This window comes from Tupaia chinensis, unplaced genomic scaffold (genome assembly GCF_000334495.1).
Source record: "Tupaia chinensis unplaced genomic scaffold, TupChi_1.0 Scaffold138407_1, whole genome shotgun sequence".
Taxonomy (NCBI): Eukaryota; Metazoa; Chordata; class Mammalia; order Scandentia; family Tupaiidae; genus Tupaia; species Tupaia belangeri.
Genome location: NW_006198305.1, coordinates 1388077 through 1395020, shown reverse-complemented (window position 1 = coordinate 1395020; position 6944 = coordinate 1388077). Strand labels below are relative to the sequence as shown.

Sequence of the window (6944 nt, the reverse complement as noted above, 5' to 3'; positions counted from 1 at the left end):
TCTAGATTCCCATCTGGTCAACTGTGGTTCGAGTCCAGACCCAGTGGTGTCAAAAAATCACACCAGGTGTATGTGTGTGCATGCTGAAAATCCCAAGAGGAGAAAGGAATGTGGTATAGTCATCGCCCCTGGGTAGGGGTGCTTTCTCACTTTCTCTCTCTCTGTCTGTCTCTGTCTCTGTCTGGTGAGCACACATACCCTATGGCAAAAAAGAAAAAAAAATCCACTTTCATTGCACATCACAATCCAATCAAGAAATGGTTCATTGTATAGAATAAGAGACACTTGAAAAGAATTTTATTTATCTATTTATTTTTGTGACATGCATGGCTTGTGTTTTACTCTTCAAAGAATGGTTCTAAAACATCACACTGAATCAGGCTGAAAGGTAAAGTTTTAAATAGAAAGTTTTATAAGGATAAGTTACATCATATGTAATGACTGTCCCCTCTACAAAATCTCAGTGTTAGAACTATGATACATCCAGCTGACAGTAGTACTCAGGTTTTCCAAATAGCCGGGCATCATTTTTCCCTTGTCTGCATAGACTTCTCATTGGCTGCCTTCTGCTTCTCAGAGTCCCTCTGTTTTCTCTGAGAGGTAGTCAAGCTATCCTCTTTTATTTTTCCCTTACTAATTTCCTGGATTTTCTTCATGTTTTTCTGGCGGGCAAGTTCTCATTGATTTCCACAGGCCATGCAGACGGTGGGATGGAGTCTATGAAAGAGCGACTGGGAAAAGCAATGGCTCCCTCGCAAGCTCAGTGGTCAGATTTTTAAAATTTTTAGTCAGCCCATGAGGCGTCCCCTTATTGAGCTTTTTCACCTTTCCAATTTGCTTCAAATGCCAAATATCTGTAGAATGGTCAACACTGAGTTCTGCAATTTCTCATGTAGTTAGAAAAGGACCAGCTTCAATTACTGCTCCCAAATAGGTTGTTTTCAACTTCCAACTGCCAGTCATCACATTCCTCATCTTCAAGTGTCTTGTCTACTTTGCAAAAGTTGAACCTCCAGTGCACTGTACATTCATTAGCAGTCCCTGGGCCAAATGTGTTGTTGTGGTCATGAGTTGTCTGTGCTGCTTTATGACTCATTTTGAACTTGAATAAGAAAGTTGCTCAAATTTGCTTTTTGTCCAGTACCATTTCCATAGCCTAAAATATGTATAAAATAAACAACAAGTCATAAGTCATTAGCAAAAAAAATAAATAAAGTGAGAAATGCCTTATACATCATAAGGCAACCGCATTTAGGGACCAGCAGGTGGCGTATTGGCTATGTAACTGGATTCCCATATAGTCAACCGTGGTTCAAGTCCTGGACCCGGTGGGTTAAACTCATGCCGGGCGTGTGTGCGTGCATGCCCAGGATCCCAAGAGGAGAATGGAGGAGAAGGGATTGCAGCATGGTCATCCCACCTTGGGGATGATTTCTTGCTTTCTGTCTCTCTGTCTCTCTGTCTTTCTGGCAGGCGCACATGCCCTATAGCAAAAACCTTTCCAAAAAAGAAAAAAAGAAAAGACAACCACATTTATTTAAGAATGTGGTTCCAGTTGCGGGCACCTTGAAAACCACACCAGGCACGTGTACATGAGTGCCCAAAATCTTAAGAGGAGATTGGAAAAGAAGGGATTGCAGTGTGGCTATCCCCCGTGGGAGGGAGTGACTCCTCCCTACTCCTCCCCACCCCACCTCCATCTTTCTCTGGTGAACGCATGTGACCTATAGGAAAAACTAACTAACGGGTCTAGCAGGTGGCATTGTGGTTAAGTTGCTGGACTCCCACATGGTCAGTGCTACTTGAGTCCTCGATCTCTTAACTTGCTTTCTCACTTTCTATCTCTTTTTCTCCAGTAAGCACAAACTGGAAAAAAAAAAGTAATAAATAAAATAAGTAATTCTATTAAAAACTGACTAAATAAATAAAATTTTAAAAATTTGGTGTGGCAGTATTTGGCAGACAATTGTGAAATTATTAAATTATAATCTCATATTTGAAAGGCCATATGTAGTAAAGCTTTTCTGAGCACTGCCTGGTGTTGGTCCAGGCTTGACAAAGAACCATAGGCAGATTTCTGATGACCTGGCCTTGACAGGAACCCACATTCTAGATACCACTACCACAAGTCACATTGATCCAGAGAGTAGAATACAATGACATAAAATGAGTACCCGGTTCTGACTCCCTACAGGTAGAACGAAAAGCCACAAATGTTTCCTGTGTTCAGGATGTAGTTATCCCGTTGTGTCTAACTGCTCTGCACATCAGTGGCACACACAGTCTCTCAGAGTAGCTTAATCAGTTGCCCTGTAGAAGGATCCCTATCTTCTCTCAGAGTAGCTTAATCAGTTGCCCTATAGAAGGATCCCTATCTTTCCTGGTCGTTGGGCTAAGGCATCTCCACTTTCAGACCCCCAGGCACTTTTGCTCCATAAACTCTTTTTTCTTGAGATAATGCCTCCTGAGTCTTACTCCCAAGGGTGACAATATTGTTAACATCATTGTAAAATAGCATTAAATTTTATAGTTGCAGGGCCGGCACGTGGCGTGGTGGTTAAGGGTGCTGGACTCCTACATGGATGACAGTGGTTCAAGTTCCAAACCTGGTGGCTTGCTTTCTCACTTTCTCTCTTTCTGTCCCTCTCTAGTCAAATTAAAATAAATAAATAAAGTTAAACAAAATAATTATTTAAAAAAAATAAATTTTATAGTTGCTAAATCATTCCTGCCAGGTTCAAATCCTTAACCAAGCAGTTTGAAAAACACTCCCAGCATGTGTGTGGATACCCAAAATCCTGAAAGGAGAGAGAAATGGAGGAAAAGGTGTTGTGACATGACTATTCCCCACGGGGTAGGGTGCTTCCTCACTTTCTCTCTGATTGTCTCTCTCTGGTGAGTGCACATGCCCTCTGGCAAATTAAAAACAAAAAGCAATTATAGTCACTTTAGTGGGTATGAGTAGTGTTTCATAGTCATTTTTTATTTGCATTTCCCTAATGCTTAATGATGGTGAGGATCTAATAGAGGATCCTCCATAGAGGATCTAATAAAAGTTTACTCTCGGGGACCAGCGGGTGGTGTGGTGGTTAAGGTGCTGGACACTCCCAGATGGCCAGCCATGGTTCAAGTCTGGATCTGGTGGCTTGCTTTCCCACTTTCTTTCTCTCTGTCTCTGTGTCTCTCTTTAGTCAAATAAAAAAAAAATGAATGAATACATAATAAATAAAATAATTCCTTAGAAGACAAAATTTACTGTCAGAGGGTAACTTACAAAATGGGAGTTGGGGCTCAGCAGAGGTTGCTTCTAACATGTGAGCTGCTGCAGGCTTCCTTTCCCCAGTGCCCTGCTTTCCCACTGTGCACTGAGCTCTACTCACCACCCTGCAACCCAGCCCAGCGTCCTTCCTAGCTGCCTCTATTCTGGCTTCTGCGTCCACTTCCCCGCTGTCCCTGTGCTCTGCAGCCAGCCCCAGCCAGCTGGCCCTTTCAAGGAGGAGTTTACAAACTTGAGAAGAAGGCATGAATGTTCTGGGGCTAAAAAAGATGAAAGGTGGCTAAGCTCCCCTACCGTTATGGGAAAATGAAGCAAGTGATTTACAGGAAGTCTTGGGGCTAAAGATGAAAAGGAGTTAGTTTTTCTTTTCTTTCTGGGTCAACTATCTCGGAGTCAGAATGACTGCTCTAGGAAGAATATAACTCAAGTCAGGACTTGAAAGTCGAAGGGAATAAAGATGTTATCAATGCGGTTCATTCACACACACAACTGCCCAGCGGGTGATGTAAGTATTGCAACTGGGCCTTGGATTTGCCTGAGATTTTAATTTTCTGATCTTGTGAAACATTTGCCTGAGATCTAAATTTTCATAATGATTTTTGGCAGATTTATTTTTAGGGACCAGCAGGTGTCAAGGTGGTTAAGGTACTGGACATTCTCACATAGCCGACCACGGTTCAAGTTCGGGACCCTGTGGCTTACTTTCTTACTTTCTCTTTCTCTATGTGTGTCTCTCTCTGGTCAAATTAAAATAAGTGAATGAATAAATAAAATTAAATAATTAAAAAGAAAAATGTATTTTTATTTTTAAAAGAATTGATTTTATTTATTTTTATTTATTTATTTCTTAGTATTTATTTTTTTAAAGAGACATTTTTGCTATAGGGTGTGTGCAGTCACCAGACAGACAGAGAGAGACAGAGTAAGACAGAGAAACAGTGAGAGCTACCCACGAGGAGGATGGCCATACTGCAATCCCTTCTCCTCCAGTCTCCACTTCGGATTTTGGGCATGCACACATGGGCCTGGCATGAGTTTCAAACTGCCAGGTCTGGGACTTGAACCACGGTTGACTATGTGGGAGTCCAGTGAGGTAAATATTACACCATATGCTGGGTCCTATTATTATTATTATTTAAAAGCTTGCTCTAGGGCATGTACACTCACCAGGGTGAGACAGAGATAAAGAGAGATGGAAAGTGAGGCGATAAGTCACCAAGTCTGGGACTTGAACACAGTCAACCATGTGGGAGTCCAGTGAGGTAAATATTACACCATATGCTGGGTCCTATTATTATTATTATTTAAAAGCTTGCTCTAGGGCATGTACACTCACCAGGGTGAGACAGAGATAAAGAGAGATGGAAAGTGAGAAGACAAGTCACCAAGTCTGGGACTTGAACACAGTCAACCATGTGGGAGTCCAGTGCCTTAAACACCATGTCACCTGCTAGCCTGAAAGCCTAATTTATTAATAATAATATATATTTTTTTGGACCAGCAGTTAGTGTAATGGCTATGTCGCTGGACTCCCATGTAGTCGTTTTGGTTCGAGTCTCCCAGACCCAGTGGCTTAAACTCATGCCGAGCACGTGTGTGTGCATGCCCAAGATCCTGAGAGGAGAATGGAGAGAAGGGATTATGGCGTGGCCGTCCCCCCGGGGGGTGATTTCTTGCTTTCTGACTCTCTGTCTCTCTCTGTCTTTCTAGTGAGCACATGCGCCCTATAGCAAAAACCTTTTTTAAAAATGTAATAATAATTTTTATTAAAACAGGTGAATGTATTAACTCATCTTGTACTCCCTTTATTTCTATCATTGCTATGGGCAGAATTTTACAGTGTAAAATAGTCAATAAACATTGAGTTCCTGTTACTCATGCTAGTCATTAGAGGTCATTATTTTACAAATTTTATGGTATTTTCTTTTTCTGTTATTTCTTTCTTTCATGAGAGGGAAACAGACAGAGAAAGAAAGACAAGCACCCTCCACAAGGACCCATATTGTGATGCCCCAGCCGCCCTCCTTGCCAGTCAGGATTGTGGGCAAATACATGTACACCAAGTACGGACAAGTCAATCTGGGAAACAAACCCTGGTCTTCCCTATGGCTTCCAGCATTGCAGATAAGCATGCTACCATTGGCAACTGGGCCAATTTCTTCTTCTTTTTTTTTTTAATGTATCTTTTCATTCATTTTGTTTCCACTGCCATTGTTAAAAATCAAAATTTATGAAACCAGCAGATGGCATAATGGTTATGTCACTGGACTCCCACATGATCAACCATGGTTCAAGTCCCAGACCCAGGAACTTGAAACCTATGCTGGAAGCATGTGCATGCGTACCCAAGATCCCAAGAGGAGAATGGAAGAGAACAGATTGTGGTGTGACCTTCCCTGAGGGGTGATTTCTTGCTTTCTGTCTCTCTGCAAGTGCACACACCCTATAGCAAATTCCTCTCTTTAAAAAAAAAAATCCAAACGTAGTCTTTAAACAAAGTTAACTTATTTATTTATTATGAGAAAGTGAGAAAGAAAGTCACCCCCAATAGGGACTTCACACCACCCTTAGCCTCAGCTAGCCTTATCGTGAACATGTGGGTGTACACACCTGTGGGAAGCTGCACACCAGCGAGTCTGCCGAGGTTTCTCAGAGAGCAAACAATTACCATGATTGGTTCCCTTCCAAAAACCTGACCTTCGAAACCTTGCTCTGATTGGCCACTAGAATCCCTCAAATTTGCATATCCGGCACCTCATGATTGATCCAAAAGCAACCAATCATAACCCACCGTTAACAACCAATCAGGGCCCACCGTTTACAACCAATCACAGTCCACCATTTACAACCAATCACGACCCACACTTTACAACCCACCAGAGTGTATATAACCACGATGCCTGGCCCACAGTAGCCAGACGACACAGACGACCGAGAAGATGACACAGACGACCGAGACGACGACAACGACCAGGAAGACGACAACTGAAGAGCCTGAAGAGCTGAAACACCGCGCAGTCTCCAGACGACCCTGAACATCCTGAAGAGCTGACACTGCATCCTCTCCAGACGACTTGGGCGACCCTGAAGAGTTGTGACACCGTGTCGTCTCCGTGCTGCTCACAGTAGATGACGCGACACTGCGTCGTCTCTGTGCTGTACCGTGCTGCCCACAATAAATAGACGACACTGTCGTCTCCGTGCTGTAACATTACGCCGCTTGTCCCAGCTCTCACTCCTTCACTCAGGAAACCTGTTCGGCTGTCCCCCCGGGTCGGGACACACACCCAGCATGTACAAGGCGGCTCCAGGACACAAACCCAGAGCCTTCTCATGTGGGTCCAGCACTGCACAGTGTGGCATTACTGTTGCACTACCATCTGGCTCACCAAATCCAGACTTTTAATGCCTTTATATGAGTTATTTTAATAACTTTCTAAATTACCTCTTTGCTTATAGTGTCCCTTTATTTCAATTAATTGTAAGTAACACAGAAAAGTAATCTTCTGTAACCAGCAGTTGGCGTGATGTCTATGTCGCTGGACTCCCACGTCGTCAACTGCGGTTCAAGTCCTGGACCTGTTGGCTTAAACTCATGCCAGCCACGTGAGCGGGGGTGCACAAGATCCCAAGAGAAGAATAGAGAAGAAGGGATTGTGGTGTGGCT

At 43.0% G+C, this 6944-nt stretch overlaps 1 pseudogene; it reads right to left on the bottom strand.

The window, feature by feature from the left end:
- Window positions 1–524: 524 nt before the first annotated feature.
- LOC102489585 (small EDRK-rich factor 1 pseudogene) lies at window positions 525–698 on the bottom strand (annotated as a pseudogene).
- Between the last annotated feature and the right edge of the window lie 6246 nt (window positions 699–6944).